Source organism: Equus asinus, chromosome X (genome assembly GCF_041296235.1).
Source record: "Equus asinus isolate D_3611 breed Donkey chromosome X, EquAss-T2T_v2, whole genome shotgun sequence".
Classification (NCBI taxonomy): domain Eukaryota; kingdom Metazoa; phylum Chordata; class Mammalia; order Perissodactyla; family Equidae; genus Equus; species Equus asinus.
In genome coordinates, this window is record NC_091820.1 from 30,305,317 (window position 1) to 30,328,353 (window position 23,037).

The window sequence follows — 23,037 nt, forward strand, 5'->3', positions numbered from 1 at the left end:
TGCTAAAAAGAAAGGAAGTATTGGGGCCAGCCCTGGTGGCCTAGTGCTTAAGTTTGGTGTGCTCCACTTCAGTGGTCTGAGTTTTGTTCCTGGGTGCGTACCTACATTGCTCCGTCAGCAGCCATGCTGTGCTGACAGCCCACATACTACAAAAAAAATTAGAAGAAGACTGGCATGGATGTTAGCTCAGGGCAAATCTTCTTCAGCAAAAAAAAAACACAAAAACTATCAAGGCATGGAAAGACATGGAGGAAACTTAACTGCATATTATTAACTGAAAGAAGTCAATCTGAAAAGGTTATATACTATATGATCCCAACTATACAAAATTGTGAAAAAGGTGAAACTATGGAGGCAGTAAAAAGGTCAGTGGTTGCCAGGGGTTAGTAGGAAAGAAAGATGAATAGGTGGTGCACAGAGGATTTTTAGGGCAGTGAAACTATTCCATATAGTACTATAGTGGTAGATTCATGTCATACTGTCCAAACCCATAGAATGTACACCACCAAGAGGGAACCCTAATGTAAACTATGGCCTTCGAGTGATAATGATGTGTCCACGTAGGTTTATTCACTGTAACAAATGTACCACTCTGATGGGGGATGTTGATAGTGGGGGAAGCTGCGTAAGTGAGGGCAGGGGGTATATGAGAAATCTCTACTTTACCCTCAATTTTTCTGTGAGCCTTAAACTGCTCTAAAAAATAAAGTCTATTATTTTTAAAAAAGTGAATTAAGACTTCCAATCTGGACCAGAATGTATAAACCTGTTTCTCCTTGCTAAAACCATCTATAAATCCGGGAAATGGTACAAGAGACCACCAAAGGAGAATTCTGAAAGGGAGTGGGAAGAAGACAAACTGGTTTGGGACCCTAGGACCAGAGGAACAACACAGCAGCGGAGTGTCTTATGTATCCCCACCCAAAAGAGGAATGCCTCCATACTCTATGTTTTCCAACCCCTGACCTAGCAACACAAGATCAGGTAGGTTCGGTCCTTCCCAGATCAAATGGGAGTTCCTCAGACAACGTCAAGTGAGCCTGACAGCATTTGGCAAGGGGGACCAACTGGGAGCCTCACCAGAAATAAGCAGCCAGGAGAAGCACTCTCTCTTCCCTCTGGGACTGGGACTCCTCTTTTCCAAGGAGAAAACTGAAATGGGCAGGCAGAACCCAGTTGCAACAGGGGGCCTGGACCTGGAAGCTTCTTTGTCCTAGAGGGTCTGAGACTCTCTTCCCCACTTAGAAACACCAAGATTGGCTGATTGATTGAAGAGGAAAAAGGGACCTTCTCACAGCAAGCAGCAGCATGTGGGAAGCCTCTTTGTCCCTGGGTACCTGAAATTCTCTTTCTCACCCAGAAATGCTGGGGCAGTTGGGCAGAACCAGGGAAAGGGACCAAGTCACAAATGCAGGCTGAGCCAGAAAGTCTTTGTTCTTGTTGGTCAGACTCACCTCCCTGCCCAGAGACACAGGGGTCTGTGGGGGTGGGAGGATGGCAAGAGGGAACAGGATAAAGGGGACCCAGTCATAGCAAGCAACTTGGTCCCGGAAACCTCTTTATCTGCATGAGACTCTTCTTACACAGAGACACCAGGGTGGCAGGCATATCAGTAAAACAGACCTAGTCACAACAAGCAGCCCAATCTGGGAAGTCTCAGTCTCCTTGGGAGTGAGACTCTCCTACATCACGGATGGGCAAGGGACCTATCTACAGCATGCTGTATGCCCCTTCTACCATCTCTTGCCTCAGGTGCTTGTGGGTAGTATTTGCCTTTAAATGTTTTCAACAAATGCTACCCGGGAGGTTGTTCCAGCCCACAGAGTTCTGAGGTGGGTGAAGGAAAGGCAAGCCTCTGAACTAATCCCTCAGGGAACCACAAAATAGGTCAAAATGCACAACCAGAATTCTTTGAGAACAAGATCCATATTTCTCCCTCTGGCACCAGCAAGTTGAACCAGCAATACAGGCTGCCATCCCCACAGCCACTGCCTAGCTGAGGAATGGGAGCTGGTAGGCAGGTAAGCAAAAACACCATTGAAATCTCTTGCCAAAATTATAAGTCTCTGGTTGCTGTAAGTTTTTTAGTTAAATTTCAGAGTTCAAAAAAAGTTGATTCTGATAGTTTTGGCCAGCTTAATCATTACATGTGGAGGGATGGATTTTTGGAGTTCTACTCTGCCATCTTCTGTGACTTCACTCTGATGACATAGCAAATGTTTAATAGTTATCAATACTGGCAGGAGTGCTTGTGATTTAAATTTTGTTATAAACTTTTCTGAATTGTCTAAATTCTCTACAGCAGGGTTTGTCAACCTTGACACTACTGACATTATGGATAAGACAGATAATTCCATGTTGTAGGATGTTGTTCTGTGCATTCAGGGGGTTTGGCAGCATCTCTGGCCTCTACACACTAGATGCCAGTAGCACCTCCACCTTACTAATTGGGACAACCAAAAATATCTTCAGGCATTGCCAAATATCCCCTCTGGGGCAAGATGCTTGCGATTGAGAACCACTGCTCCTTAGTGAATGAGAGCATAATATATGTAGAAAGCTAGATAGGTATAAAGAGAGATAGGTAGATAGATTGATAGTGTGGTTAGTTGAATAACGGTCCACCAAAAGATATTCAAATCCTAATCAATGGAACCTATTAATGTTATCTGATATGTCGGAAAAAAAAAAAGACTTTGCAGATGTGATTAAGTTACAGATCTTGAGGTGGGAAGATTATCCTATATTATACAGGTGAGCCCTAAATGCAGTCACATGTGTTCTTATAAAAGAGAAGCAGAGGCAGATTGGATACAAATACAAAGAGGAGAAGGCTATGTGAAGATGGAGGTAGAGATTGGGGTGATAGTGGCAATGAGCTAAGGTAGGCCAGCGGCCAATAGCAGTTGGAAGAGGTAAGGAACAGATTCTCCCCTAGAGCCTTCAGAGGGATTACAGGCCTGTCCATACCTTGATTTTGTACTGAATTTATTTTTGTACTGAATTTGTACTGGCCTCCACCGTGGTGAGAGAATAAATTCCTGTTATTTTAAGGCACCAAATTTGTGGTAATTTTTTACAGCAGCCAAAGGAAATTAAGATAGCTAGATAGGTAGGTAGGCAGGTAGATAGACACATAGATAAAGAGATGTAAATACTGATCAGTATATACAGTAATCACTTTCTTTACTTGTATCATATCATAGCTATTTTCCCACGGCATTAAAATTTCTTCAGAAACATCATGTGAAAGCTGTATAAGTTTATTCTATGGACATCCAGTGTGTCCTCTTGAAAAATGAGGTTGTTTCAGACTTTTAAAATAATTGACACTATAATAGTCACCTTTGAACATACAACTTTGTGGGTATATATGAGTATTCCTTTAGAATTAATGCCTAGAAGAGGTTGATTTCACGTTTATGACTTTAACTATATATTGTCAAATCTCCATCTGGCAATATGTTATTAATTTAAAACTCCATCTAGTAGTATATGAGAGATCTTGGTTTCTTACAACAACTTAAAACCTAATTAAAAATTTAAAAGTTATATTTTTTTCAAAATGCAAATAGCTGTATTTTTTATGAATACAAAGGTAGTGTATATTCATTGAAAACATTTGGAAAATACAAAGAGAAAAAATCATCCTTCCAGAATTTTCTTTTTTTTTGAGCATATACATACATATATACTGCCTAAAAAAGAGCAGTGGGAAAGAGAAAGAAGAGAGCATTGAAGACACACCAATGGAGTTAAAGACCGAGTTTTCCTTAGAAGAAAGTTTGAGATCTTACAGGTTAGCCAAATCAATAAGTGAAAGAAAAAAAATAGATATATATTTTTCTTTCACTTGCCCTCATTTAAAGAAAAAAAATACATATAATATAGACACATGGAGAAATTATATTTATATATGTAATATATATAAACATTATATATAATATATATTTAAAGAAATTATATATTTATAAAGAAGAAGTACATATATAATTTTTATATTTATATATAGATAAACATATAAAATACATTTTTTTAATTTCAAAAATACACAAAAATAGAGTAATGTCAGCATCATGGCAGAATGAGTTGCTCCTTTTGTCTCTCCCCTCTAAGTTACAACTAAACAGAGATTCATTAAGCAAGAGAGGGTTCTCTACACAGCACAACAGGACACCCGAGAGATCCACGCAGCTATACATCTGAAGGTGGGTGGACTGGATCCCCGGGAAGCAGCCTTCTCCACCTCCCTCTCTCCGGTGGTAGCAATGCAGATCCTGTATCCTCAAACAGTGGATGGTATGACTGAGTGGAGGCAGAGGCAGCCTGGCCCACATGTGAACGCTCTTGGAGTGGTAGCCTGGGCCGTGGGAGTGCCCAACGTGCTGCAGCAGCCCTGCTTGTGTGAATGCTTCCGACTGAGCGGCAGGGTCTCAGGCCCCTGAAAGATGCCCTGCTCACTAAGCGCAGCATCAGCCCATGCGAAGGTGCCCCGACCGATGAGCATAGCAGCCCTCTGGACCCACCCGCTGAGCCCAAAAACCCACAGGACCCACCTGCGAGCAAGGCACCAGCCCCACATGAAAGCACTCCTCCCGCCTAGTGCAGCAGCTCACCTGGACTGCCTGCTTAGCACAGTGGCCCCACCCACACAAGTGAGACCTGCTGAGCAGCTGTGGCCAACCTATGTGAACACAGAGCAGCTCAACCCACACAACTATCAGCAGATGGGGTGGGATCACAAAACACAGCTCCTGCCACCCAACAGTGGCAGGTGGAATCTGAGACCTGATACTACCACAAATGCACCAGCAGAGGATCAATTCATCAAACACCAAGAAGAACTACAGTAACACTTCAGAACAGAAGGAAAATGACAAGTCTCCAAAAATAATAGCTGAGAACTTCCCAAACCTGGGGAAGGAACAGGACTTACAAGTACCTGAAGCCAATAGAACTCCTAATTGCATCAATGCAAAAAGACCTTCTCCAAGGCATGTAATATTAAAACTGTCAAAAGTGAATGACAAAAAAAATCTTAAGGGCAGCAAGATGGAAGAAAATAACCTATAAAAGACCCCTATCAGGCTTTCAGCAGATTTCTCAGCGGAAACCTTACAGGCTAAGAGAGAATGGAATGATATACTCAAAATACTGAAAGACAAAAACTTTCAGCCAAGAATACACTATCCTGTAAAATTATCCTACAGATTTGATGAAGAAATAAGGCTTTCCCAGATAAACAAAAGCTGAGGGAGTTCATCGCCACCAGACTGCCTTACAAGAAATAATGAAAGGAGCTCTCCTACCGGAAACAAAAAGGCAAAGGTTTACAAAGCTTTGAGCAAGGAGATAAATAGACAGAAAAAATCAGAAAATTGCAGCTCTCTATCAGAATAGGTTAGCAAACAATTATAACATAAAAGAGACACGGAAGGAAAGCATAAAAATAACTATAAAGACTTCAATTAAGTCACAAACTCACAACACAAAAAAGAATAATTTGTGACAACAATAACTCAGAAGGGGAAGAGGTAAGGGATGGAACTTGCTTAATCTAATGGAAATAAGAGGCTATCAGAAAATGGACTATCTCATCTATGAGATCTTTTATACAAACCTCATGGTAAACACTAAACAAAAGGTCAGAGCAGAGCCACAAATCATAAATAAAGAGAAAATTGAGAACACCATCACAGAAAACCACCAAACTGAAATGGCAGATAAAAATACATGGGAAAAGAAACAATGGAAATATAGAACAACTAGAAAATAAGAGATAAAATGGCATTATTAGGCCCTCATATATCAATAATCACTCTAAATGTAAATAGATTGAATTCTCCAATCAAAAGACACAGAGTGGCGGGATGGATTAAAAAACAAGATCAAACAATATGCTGCCTCCAGGAAACACATCCCAGCTCTAAAAACAAACATAGGCTCAGAGTGAAGAGATGGAAGATGATACTCCAAGCAAACGGCAAGCAAAAGAAAGCGGGTGTTGCCATACTTATATCAGACAAAGCAGACTTCAAGATAAAAAAGACAATGAGAGACAAAGAGGGGCAATAGGTAATGATAAAAGGGACATTCCAACAAGAGGACATAATACTTATGAACATATATGCACCTAACACAGGAGCATGAAAGTACATAAAGAACTATTAACAGACCTAAAGGAAGAAATTGACAGCAACACAATAATAGTAGCGGACCTTGACAGCCCACTTACATCAATGGATAGATCATCCAGACAGAAAGTCAACAAGGAAACAGTGGCCTTAAATGAAACACTAGCCCAGATGGACTTAACAGACATATATAGAACATTCTATCCAAAAACAGCAGAATACACATTCTTCTCAAGTGCACATGGAACATTCTCAAAGTTAGACTATATGTTGGGAAACAAGGCAAGCATCAATAAACTTAGGATTGAAATCACATCAAGCATCTTTTCCAACCAAAATGCTATGAAATTAGAAATCAATTCCAAGGAAAAGGCTGGGAAAATCACAAATATGTGGAGACTAAACAACATCCTACCGAACCACCAATGGATGAATGAAGAAATCAAAGGAGAAATAAAAAAAAATACCCTGAGACAAATGAAAATGAAAACACAACATACCAACTCTTATGGGATGCAGCAAAAGTGGTACTAAGAGGGAAATTTATAGCAATACAGGCTCACCTTAACAAACAAGAAAAATCTCAAATAAGTAATCTTAAGCTACACCTAACAGAACTAGAAAGAGAAGGACAAACAAGACCTAAAGTCTGCAGAAGGAGAGAAATAATAAAAATAAGAGCAGAAATAAATGACATAGAGACTAAAAAAAAAAAAAACAGTACAAAGGATCAATGAAACTAAGAGCTGGGTCTTTGAGAAGATAAACAAAACTGACAAACCCTTAGCCAGATTCATTAAGGAAAAAAAAAGAGAAGGCTCAAATAAATAAAATTAAAAATTAAAGAGGAGTAATTACAATGGACACCACAGAAATAGAAAGAATTATAAGAGAATACTCTGAAAAACTACATGCCAACAAAATGGATAACCTAGAAGAAATGGATAAATTCTTAGAATCATACAACCTCCCAAAACTGAATCAAGAAGAAATAGAGAATCTGAATAGACCAATCACAAGTAAAGAGATTGACACAGTAATCAAAAACCTCCCAGAAAACAAAAGTCCAGGACCAGATGGCTTCTCTGGAGAATTCTACCAAACATTCAAAGAAGATTTAATACCTATCCTTTCCAACTATGCCAAAAAATTGAAGATGGGACGCTTCTTAACTCGTTCTGTGAGGCCAAAATTGTCCTAATACCAAAACCAGAGAAGGACACCACAGAAAAGGAATGACTATAATTACCAAGACAAAAAATAACAAATGTTGGAGAGGACGTGGAGGAAAGGGAACCCTCTTACGCTACTGGTGAGAATGAAAAGTAGCCACTAGGGAAAACAGTATGGAGATTTCTCAAATAATTAAAAATAGAAGTACCATATGAGGGGCCAGCCCGGTGGCACAGCAGTTAAGTGCGCACGTTCCGCTTCGGCAGCCCAGGGTTTGCCGCTTTGGATTCTGCGTGCGGACATGGCACCGCTTGGCATGCCATGCTGTGGTAGGCGTCCCACATATAACGTAGAGGAAGATGGGCATGGATGTTAGCACAGGGCCAGTCTTCCTCAGCGAAAAGACGAGGATTGGTAGCAGTTAGCTTAGGGCTGATCTTCCTCAAAAAAAAAAAAAAAGAAATACCATATGATCCAGCTATCCCACTCCTGAGTATTTATCCAAAGAACATGAAATCAACAATACAAAGAGATTTATGCACCCCTATGTTCATTGCAGCATTATTCACAATAGCCAAGATGTGGAAACAATCCAAGTGCTCATCAACTGATGAATGGATAAAGAAGATGTCATATATGTATTCAAAGGACTACTACTCAGCCATAAAACAAAGATAAAACTGTCCCGTTTGCAACAAAATGGATGGACCTTGAGGGTATGATGTTAAGTGAAATAAGCCAGACAGAGAAAGATAACACCGTATGATTTCACTCATATGCGCAAAACAAACACACACATCGATAAGGAGAGCAGATTAGTGGTTACCAGAGGGGAAGGGATTGGGGGGAGGGTGAAAGAGGTAAAGGCGCACATATGTATGGTGACAGACAAAAATTAGACTATTGGGGGTGATCACGATGCGGTCTATACAGAAACTGATATATAATAATGTACACCTGAAATTACACAATGTTATATATAAACCAATATGACCTCAATAAAATAATTTTAAAATTTAAAAAAATACAAAAATATCTATTTATTTCATTTTAAAATTTAATAATTTTATATAAATATATATTTATATAGATATATATAAATAAAATTTATATAAATAAAAATACATATGGATAAATATATATAAGGAGAAGTATATATATGATATATACAGAAATATATATATATTTCTTTAAATGAGGGAAAGGATAAATGGAGGCATTTTAGTTATTAGTACATCAAGGATCAGAACTAAGGCCCAGAAAGCTTCCAGAAAGAAGGAAAGGATAGATATCAGTGCGTAAACTGAAATGATACCCCAGAGGAATACTGGATCCACGAAACTGGTGAAAGTTGCCCGCTAGAGTTAATGGAACATTTGTGAGATAAGTTGGGGTTTATTCCCCTAAATGACTAACATAATCACACAGGTTCTAGTGGTCAACATGGTCAGAATGGAATCACCAGTTTCCACTGTCTCCCCAACCTGCTCCTCTACTAAGCAAGTCTTCCCTATTTCAGTTAAGTAGCACCACCATCCATCCAGATTCTCTGGCCAAATTCTAGGAGTCATCACTGATAGCTGTTCCCTCATGACCTCACATCAACTCACATTGCACCAGCTGAGGGCACAGATCCGATGGAAAAGAGACAAGCCCTGTCTGAATTCCAGGCAAACAAATCTCTGAGTAGAGTAACATAGTTGTTGTTTCACAACACCAAGTTATGGAGCAGTAACTGACTGAAACACATTCTATAAATTTATCCTTCATTTTACTCTGTCCTCTGATTCACCAGTATTTTGTTTTCCATATTCCATTTCATTTTTATTCAATTTCTATTTCATCCTTCAAAACCTTATATTCTATATTTCATTCCAAATTCCATTCCATTTTTTTTCTATTCCATCCACTGTTTTTAAATCTATACTGCATATTTAATAGTCTATTTATTTCATGCTATTGCATTTTCAGTTCCATTCTATATTCCTTTCTATTTAATTTCAATTTCCTCCTTTTTTTCCTTAAAATTTTATTTCACTTTATATTCCATTCCTTTTCTCACATGACATTATATCTTTTATGCCATTAGGTATTTATTTCCATTCTCCTTTCCATTCCATTTTCCCATTATATTCCATTCTATTTCCATCGTATCCAATTTTCCATTATATCCTATTCAGGTCCACATTCTATTCCTCATTTCATTCCAGTTTCCTCTGCAACCAGTCTCCATTTCATCCCATTCTGCATTACATTTCAAATCCATTTTCCACTCCATATTATTTAACACTCCAAATACCATTCCATTCAATTTTGTGTTGTGTTTCCAGTTGCTCATCCATTCCACTAAACATCTCATTCCATTTTGCCAAAATTCTTGTACCAATGACTTTCAGATCAGCCTGCCAATATTTTTATCAAAGAACTATAAATGTGCCTAGCCTTATACCAAGAATTTCCACTTCTGGGAATTTATCCATAACAAGGACAAACTTAGGATATGAACAAATCTTAGCGAGAAGGATGTGTCTCACAGTGATGTGTTAGAGAGTGAACAGTTAGAAACAATATAAATCTTGGCGATGCAAGAATGTTTGAAAAGGTAGGCTTCCTCTGTAAATGGAATATTTTCTAGTTACAAAATGGTCTGTGTAAATTTATTTATTGATATGGAAAGTGTGTTTTCTGGATCCAAAACACAGGTTACAAAACAATATGTATGGATAAATAATTCCATTTTTATAAAACAAAACAAAAAAACTATGAAACGTGTATGAATGGCCTTTCTGCCAACATATAATTAAACATTTCCAGTAGTTATCTATGGCTGTATGGAAATTTAGGTGCAAGTTTTCTTAAATTTGCTTTTCTGTTTTGAGTATTGAACATGCAACCCTTTTGTAACAATGACTAAAAATAAATGTCCAAATATTAAACTTCAAGTCTGTGTATCAAAACTATTTATATTAACAGAAACTAGACATCTGTGGCCAAAAATGAATACTAGGTCAAATAAATTAGCATACATTCATCACTAGATTACTATGTAGCCTATTTAAATGGTGATGTATATTTAAGGGCAGTACCACTTTTAATCCCAAGCAATCCTTGCCTGCGCCTCAGGGGGCCAGGCACGCAAAAGCAGTCATCCTGGAAAATGTCTTACAGCCCCTTCTGGTGCCTGGGAACTACTGGAGGCAGCAGTGCTCAACATTTTGAGGACAGTGGGCCCCATCCTGTTTCTCCCCTTTCAGCAGCCCTCCAACCCTTAAGCCCACCCAAGTCAGGCATAGGGGGATCCAGATGTCAGGAGGAGTCCCAGGACTGTCTCCTCTGGTCATCCATGAACCCAGTGTCCTGACTAGATTACATGAGGGCGACGTAGCTAGGGTATTATCTCTTTTTGGCCAGCGTGGTATTGTGATTTGGGTATGAGCCACCAGAATGGTGATGACACGCTGATTTTGCTTCATTCAAATTGTTCATACAGAGAGCCCTACCCTCCTACACACACTCACACACTTTTAGTGGCTATGTTTAAAGATGAGGAAATTCACATTATCGACCAGGCCAGAGCAGATCCCAAAGGGGTGGCCGCACACCCTCCTGTTTGCTGCCAAAAGGATCTGGGTTGGACCGCTCTGGGAAGACGAGAAGTCATGTGATATCCAGCTCACCAATCAGAAGCGAAGATTCCACCAGGGTCCGTGCACCTTCTTTGATTCTCTAGCCCTGGCTCTATTCGAGGCAGCGTTTACAGCGGTTTTCCTGTTTCTGAGAACCTGGCGTTATGGCCGCGCAGTCATATTGGGGAGAAGGGCAGAAGCAGCCGCAGTTTGAATCCGTGCAGAGTGAGGTGGCCCCTGCCACTGTCCATCCCGGCAGGACTGGCACCCCAGGTCTTCTCGCCCAGATTACCCCAGTCTCAAGCGACAGGGCACCACTGAGCTCCTCAGCGGCATGATAGCTTCCACCACCGCAGCCTCCATTGCCATGATGGTTGAGGGCCCTGCATACACTGCAGGCAAAGAGGCGGGCTAACCTCCGTGCCAGTCAGAGCGCCCATTCAGCCCTTAGATGTACGGTAGCCGAAAAGGGCCAAAATACTGCCACGCACCCGGGCCGCAAAGCTGCCACAGGACAACCCACAGGGGGCATTGGCTTAGTTAGGCGATGAGCTCAGACCATGGCTCAAGGAAAAAACGTGGCAAATAGCAGCCCCACTAGGAAGAGCCAGCTCAGACACACAATCTTCTAAGGCGCCATCTGTTTCCTGGAGCTTCCGGGACCCAGAGCTCTGAGCTTTAGCTGCCATCTTCTGCAAAGCCTCAACCCAGCTGCAGACGCCATCTCAGGCTTCTGTCTGGCGTCCAGCATCCCGGCCCGGCGTTACTCTCCGAAGCCATGGCAAACAACCAGGCCCTGCTCTCCACAGCCATGCCACCAGGCCAGGCTCTGCTAGCCACAGCCATGGATTGCAGCCAGCCCCGCCCGCGGAAGCTGCAGCACCCAGCCAGGCCCTGCTTGTAGAAGCCGCTCGTGCCCGCCAGGCCCTGCTCTTCACAGCCACGACCCCACGCCAGGCCTGATCCTTGGAGGTAAGAACAGCGCTCCGCAGCCGCCCTTTTCCGCACGGGCCGGCTGGCCTGAGTCCTGCTTTTGCCCCTCGGTTCCCCTTAGGAAGGTTTGTCTTCCGGAGTCCCTTAAACTCTCCTGATCTGAGATCCCATGCCTTGCCTCCCAGTCTGGTGGTAACGCCGTCTGCATTAGTGTCTCCTCATGCTGGTCTCCTGGCGCATCTCCTTTCACTCTGCTGGGCAGTGTAGTGAGAGCTTCTCCTCCTCCTTCCGTAGCTCTCTTGGCCCGACCACCTTTCCTCCCTGATTGGGTTTTCTGTCCTCAGCTTCTCTTCCTCTTATCATGATTATTATTATTATTATTATTTTTTCAGCCCCAACTCCAAGCCTACCCTTGCTAAAGTTAGACCAGCCCTGCTCCTGAGCTTGATTCTCCGAGCCCTGCCTCTCCAGGAGTGCAGGCCAAGAGACAAAGCACATCCCCACCCCATACCTCCTGTGTTGTGACCCTCTAAGCAACCTCAAGACGCAAAGTTGGAACGAACATCAGTGCTCGGCGATAAATGGGCTGCTTGCTCTGTGGTTACCTGTGGTTTCCGAGAGTTCTGTTAGCTACTAACCAATATTATGAGCGCTTTTAAAGCCTCTCCTCCCCCTGACTCCACCGCTCAGCACGTAATCTGCTATTGACTCTTGACTCCAGGCCCCCTGCTTCCTCAAAAGGACCTGCTTTTGCTCCTGAGCTGGAATTTCCCTTTTCCAAGTTGCCTTTTATAGAATGAATTTATTTTTAAATGGTATGTCATTCTGGCTTTTCTATGATTACACGTAAGAGTAAGCCCTTTTTTTTGTTGTTGTTTTGGGCATTTATGTTTCTGTAAAATGCTTGTTTATACCTTTTGTCCATTTTTCTCATTGCCTTAAAAATATTCATTGTGAATAATAACCCTTTTTCTGGTTAATGTGGGGCAAATAATTCTCCCTGTTTTTTGTATTGTTCTTGAACCTTTTCAATACTTTCTTTTAATAACTGAAAGTTTTGAAATTATTATGGAGCTGAATTTGACTATCCTTTAGAATGTGTGCTTTTTATATTTTGACTAGGAAATCCTTTACTAACCCCAATTTATATAAGATAGTCTTATATTTTTTCTATAAGCTTTAAGTCCTGCTTTTCACAGTGTGTAATCCACCTGAAATTTGTTTCCATGTACAATTTAGTGCAGAGCTTCCCATTTTATTCCCTTTTTCCATATGGGTAATCTATTGCCCAGAAGCACTTAAAAATTTCCTCCTTTTCCCGTGATCTACCATGATAACACTGAAATGGAATAAGTTTTCATTTATGCGTGGATCTAACTTTAGACTCTTCTACACAGTTGAGTCATTTATATCTGTGCTCATACCATACTGTGTTATAAAAAGTCTCAGTCTGTTGCAGGGCAAGTATCTCACTTCATTCTTTTTTAGGAATGTTTTCATATTTCCTAACGCTATACTCTTTCATATACATCTTAGAAATAGCTTGTCAAATTATGTGAAATATCCTGTTGAGGTTTTGTTTGAAATTGCTTTGAATTTATAGGTTATTTTGCGAAGTCTGTATTATTATAATAGTGAATCTTTTTGTCTGTGAAAATAGTGTGTCTTATCATTTGTCTAGGGATTTTTTGTCTGTGTTTCATTGATATTTTTATAATTTTCTCAGTAGTTTTACTCTGATATTCTTGGTGTGATTTTCTTTGTATTTTTCTTGCTTGACGTCTGTAGGGGTTCCTTAATCCTATGGCTTGATATCTTAAGTCAGTTTTGAAAAATTCTAGGTAATTATCTCTTCATAGAATGAATTTTTTAAATAAAATATAAAATTTTGGTTTCATTTTTTAAAATGTAAAACTTTTTTTATTGTGGTCTCCAAAATTGTTAATTTTATGTCATATTTGGAGGGTTAAAAGAAAGTAGCATGCTAGTTGACTCTTTAGAAGGGACAGAGAGTAATCACTTACTGCCTTTATTTGAAATGGACTTGTGACCGTAAAATTCCCATTTAGACACTTCATACCCTCTTAGCAGGGGTCATTTACAACTTGGACCAGAGGAGTAGAATTTAACCCATGGTGCCTGGAGAAAGGGAGGGGTGATGGAGGCATCCAGGGTCAGGAAGAGGCATTGCATGATCGAGCGTGTCGTGGAGAAGGATAACTCATGGAAATACGGAGGGCTGGGAGGAAGGCTCAGAATCAAGGAAGAGGAAACAGCAGAGGTCAGAAACCTGATGGTGGAAGGTCTTGGTTTTTAGAGGAGGAAAATGTTTACGTGTTAGGAACAGGGCTTCTGAAGTCTGCAAGAAAGGGAGGCATGGGGCTGGGGAACTATTCAAGGTTAATAATGACTGATTTAGGAAAATGGTCAAATATTAAGTGAAAAAATATGTTAATGGATAATCCCATTTTAAAAAATAGTTGTGACTGAGTCTGTGAGCAGATATGTGAGGGTGAGTGTGTATGTGTGTGTAGACATATTTGTATAGAATTGAATGGGCATATTGCCATGCTGTGAACAGGGATATATATCCAGTTGTTTTTCCACCTTGACCATATCATCACTTCTGTGATGAGACTCAGCTGTTTTTCAAAAATTTAGGTTGTGGAAACATGGGAAGAAACCACATTAAAATGAAGGGAGTTAAAAGAAATAAACAAAACCACTAAAATGGTTTTCTTTCCTATATTTCCCTTCTCCTTCCTTTCCCATGCTTTTCCTCTCTTCTCTTTTGCTTTTCTGTATGTGGCTGGTACTGGCATTAGACGTGGTCAAGAAGGGCCCTAGTGCTGAGCCTCATATTTTAGAGGGCCCTGCCTAGGCCCTCCTCATTTACATTTCATGCCAGAGCTAAGAGTCCACAGGGGCAAGGGCATGAGGCCCCCACATCCAGACACCCTACTGCTTTTGTAGAAAATGTGTCAGGTACCCTAACTCCCTGAGGATACTTATAGGGCCAGCAAGGCCCTATTCTCAAAGTTCTTCCTAAGGAAGGAAGAACTGGGCCTATGGTGGTTTGTCCTCATCCACTTGAATTTTGGGGTTTTAGGGGAATGTTAGTACATTCACAATGTTGTGAAATCATCAGCTCTATCTAATTTCAGACCATTTTCATCACTGCAAAATGAAACCCATACCCATTAAAGCGGTCACTCCTTCTCCCTCCTCCAGGTCCTGACAATCACTAATCTGCTTTATGTCTCTATGGATTTGCTTGTTCTGGATATTTCATATAAAGGAATAGTACAGTATGTGGCCTTTTGTGTTTAGCTCCTTTCACTTAGTATGGTGTTTTCAGGTTCATCCAAGTTGTTGCTTGAATCAGTACTTCGTTCCCTTTTTATGGCTGAATAATATTCCATCGAGTGTCTTCACTGCATTTTGTTTATCCATTTATCCGTGCACAGATATTTGGGTTGTTTGGACGTTTGGACCTTTTAGACATTTGGACTTTTTAGCTATTGTGAATAGTGGGGCTATGAACGGACATGTACAAGTGTTTGTTTAAACACCTGTTTCCAGTTCTTTTGGGTATATTTCCAGGAGTAGAAATGCTGGGTCATATAGTAATTTTATGTTCAGCTACTTGAGAGACCACCAAACTGTTTATACAGTGGCTGCACCATTTTACAGTCCCCTAAGAAATGTTACTAGATTTCTTTATTCCTGACATCCACACCAAACTTAATTATTTTTCTTTTTTTATTTTATAGTCCTCCCAGTGGGTGTGAAGTGGTATGTTATTTGGTTTTGATTTGCACTTCCCTAATGACTACGAACTTGGAGTATTTTTTGTGTGCTCATTGGCCATTTATATATCTTGTTTGGAGAAATGCCTATTCAAGTCCTTTGCCAATTTCTTGATTGAGTTTCTGTCATTTTGTCGTTGAGTTATAAGCATTCATTAGATAGTCTGGATACAAGAAACTTGTTAGATATATGATTTGCAAATAATTTCTCCCATTCTGCAGGATGTCTTTTCAATCTGTTAATAGTGCCCTTGATGTACAACCGTTCTTAGTTTTGTTGAAGTCTAATTTAATTACTTTTTCTTTTGTTGCTTGATCCAAAGACACAAAAAAACCGTTAACCAAGAACACTATATCTTGCAAAACTATCCTTCAAAACTGAAGGGGATTGGGGGCCGGCCTGGTGTTATAGTGCTTAAGTTCACATGCCCCGCTTTGGTGGCCTGGGGTTCACGGGTTCGGATCCCAGGCATGGACCTACGCACCGCTCATCAAGCCATGCTGTAGTGGTGTCCCACATACAAAATAGAGGAAGATTGCCAACAGATGTTAGCTCAGGGCCAATCTTCCTCACCAAAAAAGATAGAGGGAGATTGACATAACTAGAAAGAGAAATAGACAACAACAAAAGAACTTATTTTCTGTTTGTGTGATAGTGGCCACCTAATGGCTGTGAGGTGGATATCTTATTATGGTTTGGATTTGCATTTCCCTAGTGATTAGTGATGTTGAGCATCTTTTCATATGCTTTTTGGCCATTTGTATATCTTGTTTGGAGAATCGTCTGTTCAAGTCATTTGCCAATATGTTCTATATGCTTTCTTATACACAGCATATAATTTGATCATGCTTTTTTATTATACATTTTACCAATATCTGCCTTTTAATTGGAAAGTTTTGAATATTATAATGTAGTAACTACAGAAATCAGATTCTTCACCCCTCCCTAGGCTTTTTGTTGTTGCTTTCTGTAGGTTATAGTTGTTTCTTTGTTTAGTGGCTAACTATTTTTTTTAGGGCCTGTACTCTTTTTTTATGTAGTCTTTGGAGTCCCTGTTAGGTTGTGGCCACTTAGTGTTTTGACAGAGATTTGCTTAGACACCTGGAGAAAAAAAATACAAAGAAACAAACAAAGGGAGGAAAGAGAAAAGAGAAGACAAAAAATACTCTCCCAGTCTTTGCAAATTGGCTTTTTGATGGGGCGCCCCCCCAGGGCTTAGTCAGGCCATTTAGAACTTGGCTTTAGCCTTGGCTGTCTGCTTGCTCTGAGCCTAAAGGTCAGCCAGAGGTAAAAGCCAAGTGTCTTCTCAGATGTTTTCTGAGTATGCCTCCTTCCCTGGCCATGGCATGACTTTCTAGATTTTCCCTTGTATGTTGGAGTCTTTCAAAGATTTTGTTTCCCACAGTAACTCTCTCCCCAGGTTTTCCTCCCAGGCTTTCGGCGTATCTGTTTTCCCCCAATCTGTTATGTTTTGCCATAGACTGTTTTTACGCCTTAATTTATCTTTCAGTGTGTTCACAGAATGCTCTCCATTTAGCTGCTTTTCCACCCTGGGAGAGTTCTGAGTTAGGTGAAACAAAGGTTAGCCCCTTCTGTCATTCCCTTGGGGAACTCCCAGTCAGGTCAAAACAAGCAACTCCTTCTGAACAAGGTCGCTCTGTTCCCTCTGTAACCAGATACTCATACCTGGAACACGGGCTCCTGTCTTTGAGACTGCTGCTGTGCTGCGGGGGCATCAAGGCTGAGTTGCAATGCCACAAAACTCCCACTAAATTTCTGTCATCCTTTTCTTGATTCAGTGTTTGCTCAGTTGCTGTAAACCTCTGACTATTTTCTAGAGTTATGACAAAGTTGATTTTTATAATTTTTGCTCAGTTTCTTTGGAGGGGATGTGTTTCTGTGGAGGGATGGGCCCTTGAAATTTCCTCTTCCGCCATGTTCACTGACATCACCCCTGCATATATCTTTGAGGGTGGAGATCAAAATTCTGCCCACTACAGGGGCTATACATGGAAATACTGCCTACCTCAGAGAAAGAAGCAAAAACCAAAAACAATAAGACAGAAAACCAAACTAAAAAAATTCCCTCGGACTGGCCCAGTGGCATAGCAGTTAAGTTTGTGGGCTCCGCTTGGTGGCCTGGGGTTGCTGGTTCAGATCCTGGGCATGGACCTACCCACCACTTCGTAAAGCCGTGCTATGGTGGCATCCCACATATAAAGTAGGGGAAGATGGGCACGGATGTTAGCTCAGGGCCAACCTTCCTCAAAAAAAAAAAAAAAAAAATTTCCCACTCAAAAATTCAGTTACATGATAAAATTCTTGCTAAGTATGGACTAGAAAATCAGAAAATGATGTAACTTTCAATAAGAATCATAATGGAAGAGTCTTGCAAGGAATTTGAGATACATAAGTTTGGGATGATCAAAGGGAAAGATAAAGGAATAATTGTCATAAGTAAGCACAAAAAAATTCATCAGAAATGAAACAAATATAGTAAAATAGGAGCATAATTAAATACTGTGAAAATGAAAATTATTTTCATTTAAATTAACCTGTGATCTATATCAAGAAGGATAAATGTGTCCTGCTGCCCTGATATGAGATTCTATAGCATTTCTACCCTTCCATTGAGAAACACTCCTGGACAAATGATGGACTGTATCACTAATTTGTGTTTATACCAGGGAAGAAGTATTTGATATTTCTTTCTCTTTATATTATAATTACATAAATACTATAGTGTGTCTGTGACTGTGTGTGTGAGAGAGAGATTGAGATTGAGAGAGTGAAGATATAAAATTATAATGAGTTATATATTGCATGTATTATGACAATAGCAATAGAACAGGGCAAGGAAGAAGAGCCGCACCCCAAAAGGTGCAGTGACATAACTTGACAGGGGATGTGAATAGGGAAAAGGGGAGGAGTCCTGCCTGACCCGTGCAGTGGTATAACTGGCCAGGGCATGTGACTGGGGAAAAGAAATACCCCACATGTTCATGTAGTGATGTAACTGGCCAGAGGATGTGATCATGGATTATGGAATGAATCATACTCCATCAGTGAAGAGATAAGGGGACAGGAAACATGAACAGAACAAAGTAGAGGAGCACAGAAATGCCTGTGCAGTGGAGTGACTAGACAGAAGAGAACAAAACGGCAGCCCTACAGCATCAGTGCAGTGAGGTATCTGGGTGTGGAATGTAAGTAAGGCTAAGAGAGGAGCCCCAGGCCACAGTGCAGTTATGTAACTGGGCAGAGAAAGTGAACAGTGTAAAGAGGAGGAACTCTACGATATCAGTGAACCAGTGTTACTGAGCTAGGTGTGTGAGCAGGGAAAGAGGAGGACCCCACACCATAAGTCCAGTTGTGAAAATGGACAGGGTGTGTGATGGGACAAAGAGAAGGAACACAGCATCATCAGGGCAGTGAATGACAGGGCAGATGAAGTGAAACATGGGAAAAAGGAGCATCTCCCAAACAAAAGTGTGCTGGTGTGTCTGGGCAAGGGATGCGAGCAGGGCACCATCTGGACAGCGGTGTAAGTGGACAGGGCATGTGAACAGGGTGCAGAAGAAGAGCCCCACCTCCTCAGTGCACAGATGGAACATCAGTGTGGCTGTGACTGGACAGAGGAAGTCTAAGTGTCACCACGGTGCAACCCTCCACCATCAGTGCAGTGAGTGCTCTGGGCTGGTTTTGAGAATGGAGCAAAGAGTAGGATGCTTGAGCAATCAGTCCAGGGGGATAACCAGTCAAGGAATGCTAACGTGGCCACAAGGAGGTGACCTGCCCCATCAATGTGGTAGAGTCACTGGACAGAGGAAGGAAAAGTGGTCAGGAGGCCCAACCCTGCATCCTCAGTGCACCGAGTGTCCTGGATTGGTTTGTGGATGGCACGAAGACGAGGGGTCCTGAATAGTGAGTCCCGGGGGGAAATAGGGAGTGGATATGAAATATAGCAAAGAGAGGGAGCTCCCCACCATCAGTGCAGTGGTATAACTGGACAGGAGTTGGGAACAGGGCAAAGAGGAAGAGCCACACCGCGTCATAGCAGTAGAGTAAGTGGACAGAGAAAACTAGATGGGCAAAGAGTAGGATACTAGGACCATCAGTAAAGTGATATAACTAGGTTGGGTATGTGTGTGGAGTAATGAAGTGATACTCCACAGTATTCACACAGTGATGGACCTAGACAGGACATGTCATTATGGATTATAGGAGGAGCACTGCACCATCACATCAGTGGTGTGAGTGGGCATAGAAGGTGAACAGGAACAAAAGGAGACCAGCTATATCAGTGAGATGGAATAATAGGGCAGGGGATGTGAATATTGCAGACAGGAGCAAGCTGGCACCATATGTGCAGTGGTATAAATAGGCAGATGGTGTGAATGAGACATAGAAGACGACCTTCACCATCAGTGAGATAGTGTAACTGGTCAGGGCATGGTAATGGAGCAAAGAGGAGAAGATTCATATTATCACTGCTGGGAGTAAATGAGCAAGGAAAGTTAAAAAGGGAAAGATGAAGAGCCCTCCTCCATAAGTGCAGAGGAGTTACAGGGGAGGGAAGACAAACAAGAAGGGCTCTGTATCCTCAGTGATCTTGTGTAACTTGATTTGGAGTGGAAACAGGGCGAAGAGAGGTAGCTCTTCCCCATCAGTTTAGTAATTTAACAGGGCAGGGGATGTGACCAGGGCAAAGAGGGGGAGCCTTGCCCCATCAGTACATTGAAGTAACTGAGTACACAAATGAATGAAAGAAATAGGAGGAACCATGTACCATTAATGAGGTGGTATACCAGGTCAGGGAAGGTGAATAATGGAAGGAGGAAAATCACAGCAGGATCAGTACAGTGGTGTAAATTAACAAGGGATGTGCACAGGGCAAATAGGAGGTGATCTGCATCATTAGTGCAGGAGTGTAAGTTGGCAGGGATCAGAATGAGGCAAAGAGGGCAAACCCCACATCATTGGTGCTGGGTGTAATTGGACAGAGTGTGTGCAAGGCTTACATGCTGGAGCCACACTCTTTTAGCGCTGTTGAATAACTGGACAGTGAATGCCAACTGGATAAAGAGAGTGAGCTCTGCACCATCAGGGTAGTGGTGTAACTAGAGAGGTGACGTGACAGGACAAAAAGGAGGAACCCTGCACCATCAATTCTGTGGGATTACTGTGTGTGTGTTACTGGTACACAGAGAAAGAGCTCACACCATCAGGAAAGGGTCATTTGAAAGGAGCATAGAGGTGAAATTGGCACGTTATGTTCAGTGGAATTGTGTAACATACAGGCAGGTGATAGCTGTGCAGTGAGGCAGATTGGAGGAACACAGTACCATCAACAAAGTGGTGTTACTTTAGAGTTTAACATAAGAAAGAAAAAGAAAAACTCCATACCATTGTCCAGTGGTGTAACTGGGCAGGTAATGTGCATAAGTAAAAGCAGGGTAGCCATGCACCATGAGTGCGATGGGTGAAGTGCTCAGGGCATGTGAATGGAGCAAAGCCCAGGACTTGGCTTCATCACTGCAGTGGTATATTTGGGCACTGGATAAGAAAATGACAAGGACAATGAGATCTGCTTCATTAGTACCATGGGCTAACTGGACAGAGAATGTGAACGAAGTAAATAGGAGTCCTACCTCATCAGTGCAGTGATGTAACTAAGCATTGGATATGAATGAGGCAAAAAGGTGAATCCCTAATTGTCAGCACAGTTGTGTACGTGGACAGAGGATTTGATCACATCAAAGAACAGTATCACTACACTCTCAGGAGAAGGATCCCTGTATCATCATAGCAGTGGTTAACTGGATAGGAAATGTGAAAAGGGTCAAGAGGGGTGACCTATCCATTGTGCAATGGTGTAAAAAGACAGGAGATGTGAACTGGACAAAGAAAGAAATTATCCACACAGGGATGTAAGTTACCAGGGATGTGAATGAGGCCAAGAGGAGGAACCCAGCATCATCAGAGCACCTACTTCTGAGTACTCCCCTGGGTGTAATTAGGCAGAGAATGTGAGCCCAAAAAAGAGAAGGAACATCACACTCTCATTGTGGGTCATAACCGTGCAGGGCATATGAATGTGGTAAAAAAAAAGAACTCCGCACTATCCAGGTAGGTGTTTTTAGGCAAGGGATGTGAATATAGCAAATAGGAGGAGCCTTGCATGATCAAGGCTTTGGGGTGTAACTGGGCAGAAAATGTGAAATGGGAAAAGAAGAGCCTCAAAAAAGCAATCTAGGTAGCATGGATATGAATGGAAGTTGAAGCCAGGCAAGGAGGTGACTTGGCAGGAAATGCATGGGTGAGCCAGCCTACTGGAGGACTCAACAGGGGAAGCATGAGTGGATGGAGAGTCCAGGTTAGAGAGGATCTACATGAGGTGCATGGGTGGAAGGTGAAGCAAGCCGAGAGGTGCTACTGGCTGGCGGTGCATGGGCGGAGGTGGTACATCCATACTAGGGGAGGACTAGTCAGGATGTGGATGGAGGGAGAATCAAATCTAGGGGCAGATGTTACAGGAAGTATATGGGTGGAAGTAGCACCCAGTCTAAGGGAGGATTGACATGAGGTGCATGGGTGGAGAGAGAATCTGCCTGTCTTAGTCAGTTCAGGCTGCTATAACAAGTTGCCACAGACTGGGTAGCTTAAACAGTAAACATTTATTTCTCTCAGTTCTGGAGGCTACAAGTCCTAGGTCAGGATGCCAGCATGGTCGGGTTCTTGGTGAGTGCCTTCGGCCTGGTTTACAGAGGGTCATCTCCCTCTGTGTGTCCTTACATGGTAGAGAGAGAGCAAGTTAGCTTTCTGGTCTCTTCTTATAAGGGCACTAATCCCATTCATGACGTTTCCACTCTCCTGACCTAATTACCTCCCAAAGGCCCTACCTCCAATACCATCCCAGTGGGGATTGGAGTTTAACATATGTATTTGGGGGAAGATACAAACATTCAGTCCATAATACCAGCCTAGGAGTGGATCCAACAGGAAGTGGATGGGTGGGCATACAGCCAGCCAAGGAGAAGAATTGCAGGAGTTGCACCCAGGAGGAGTTTCATGGGAGCATCCAGCCTAGGAGAGGACATCGCAAGAAGTTCATGGGTAGAGGTTCCAGCCTAAAGGAGTACCTGACAAAAGGTGAATAGTTGGATTGCAGCCAGCCTAGAATAGGCTGCAGCTAGAATAGGAAATGGATAGGTGGGGTGTGAAACACACATAGGGAAAGATCAGACAGGAAGTGCAGAAGTGGAGGTTGCAGTCAGACTAGGGGATAACTAAATGTGTGGTACATGGGTGGATGAAGCACCAAGACTAGGGGAGACTTGGCAGGAGGTTCATGAGTAGAT

The 23,037-nt window shown here is 41.8% G+C and overlaps 1 long non-coding RNA gene across 1 annotated transcript in view; it reads right to left on the reverse strand.

Annotated features, from left to right (window-relative positions):
• Positions 1-11,123, reverse strand: part of LOC139042716 (uncharacterized) — a 69,099-nt gene extending 57,976 nt beyond the window's left edge. Inside the window, exon 1 of the long non-coding RNA XR_011499776.1 lies at positions 10,985-11,123. This is a non-coding gene — a long non-coding RNA (uncharacterized lncRNA). The remainder of the gene's footprint in view (positions 1-10,984) is intronic.
• Positions 11,124-23,037: the final 11,914 nt, after the last annotated feature.